Below are 2084 nucleotides of genomic sequence, written 5' to 3'. Positions count from 1 at the left end.
GCGGGAGTGACACTGGCCTGAGTGTCCGGTGTGCTGCTAGTGCTTGGCCCTGTTAGGGTTGAGCACCGGACGCAGGGTGTTCCCTGTTCATGCGTCTGGTGTGGCCTGACTTAAGCAGAGGGTGTCTGACTGAGAGCACCAGATGCTCTGGGTACGTCCGGTGGTGTGCGTCCGGTGTGAGAGTGTTTTGCAACCCTCTCTGCGCATAAGTTCGGTGTGCTCCGAGTCCGGTGATCGAGCCTCTTTGTGATCCTCTCTGTGCATGGGTCCGGTGACTACCGGACGCGTTCGATGCTCACTTAACCACGTCCGGAGGTTCGTAGGTAGCCGTTAGAGTTTGACGCGCGAGATTCAAAGGAGGACACATGGCCAACCCTAGAGCACCGGACGCAGGGGGTCGAGCGTCCGGTGTACCCTGGTGAGTGTTCGGTGGCCCCGACTTCTACCCAATGAAAGTGGCCAACGACTCTTTTGCTGATGGGGCTTATAAATAGAAGGTGGCCGGCTTTGGGAGGTTGGAACTTGCACATTTGACTACTTGAGACATACTTTGAGCTAGAGAACACTCCTTCCACTCATCTCCTTGCTTGATTGCTAATCCTATTGAGATTGAGTGAGATTCAAGTGCATTGCATTGAGAGTTGCATCTAGTGGCACTTGATCTTTGAGTTTGCTGCGGATTTCTTGTTACTCTTGGGTGTTTCCCGAGACCCTAGACGGCTTGGAGCAGCTGTGGTGTTGAGCTCGTGATTGGAGATTGTTTCGAGCCTCACCAAGTGATTTGTGAGGGGTTCTTGAGCCTCCCCGCGGGAGATCGCAATTGGCTACTCTAGTGGATTGCTCTTGGCTTGGAGGATCCCCATCTTGTGAGTGGATGTGTGGCATCCGTTGAGGGTTTGGCTTTGGATTGCCAATTAGCTCATGATCCATCAAGTGGGTGTATCGCCACAACGAGGAGTAGCTTGCCGGGAAGCGAGTGAATCTCGGTAAAAAGTCTTGTGTCATAACTTGCCGAGGTTTCTCTTGTGATTGTGTATGTGATTGATTGGATATATCTCATCTCTACAACTTCGGTAACAATCGCTCCCCTCTCATTTACATGTGCATACCTTGCTAGTTGTGTAGCTTGTTTAGCTTAGCTATCTTGTTTAGGAGTGTAGAAAGCTTCTAGTTGTGCTTTCTTGTTGCAACTAGTGTTTAGTTTTTTTTGCTAGACTTGTGTAGGTGGCCTGCATAGTTTAGTTGTGCTAGTGCTAGAATAGCTTCGCCTTTTGTTTTACTAATCAACTTGTCTAGTTGAAGTTTGTAGAAAATTTAAATAGGCTATTCACCCCCCTCTACCCATTTGGACCTTTCACCGGTCGACGTCGCACATTCAGATCCTAGGGTCTCATTGACGATACAACATCAAGTTGTTTGAACACATATCATCATATAAATAATACATAAGGCATGAAAATTTTAGAATAATTTGTTGCTCATTATATAGTGCCACAAGCAACCACCTGGATCGGTCTATTGTGGGTACAACGTCTGTGAGTTTATAAGGCAGTGGGGACGATATGTCACAGACAAAACCAGGAAAGGATGTGCCCTTTACACCGAAGACTCTGGAAAATATAGTAGTAGACTTGTGCGGTTTTATTATGAGAGAAATAATTCCTAGTGAAGGAGCATGTTTTGATCATGAGGGCGATTTAGCAAGTGACAAATTTAGAGTGCTGACAGACATAACACGTCTAAATCTGAAGCGAAATGACATGTAAACACTGTATGGTTGTGCGGATAACGTTGAAGTGTATATATGTAATTTTATGGTTGATGTTTGATTTCATGTTTATAATTCTATAATATATATGTGATGTATGTATCATGTAATTTTATGGCTCATGTTTATATATATATATATATATATATATATATATATATATATATATATATATATATATATATATATATATATATATATATATATATATATATATATATATATATATATATATATATATATATATATAAATAAATAAAAAAAAAAAAAAAAAAAAAAAAAAAAAAAAAAAAAAAAAAAAAGAGAAAAAGCATGC

This window comes from Sorghum bicolor, chromosome 10 (assembly GCF_000003195.3).
Source record: "Sorghum bicolor cultivar BTx623 chromosome 10, Sorghum_bicolor_NCBIv3, whole genome shotgun sequence".
Classification (NCBI taxonomy): domain Eukaryota; kingdom Viridiplantae; phylum Streptophyta; class Magnoliopsida; order Poales; family Poaceae; genus Sorghum; species Sorghum bicolor.
Note: the sequence above shows the minus strand (reverse complement) of the source record.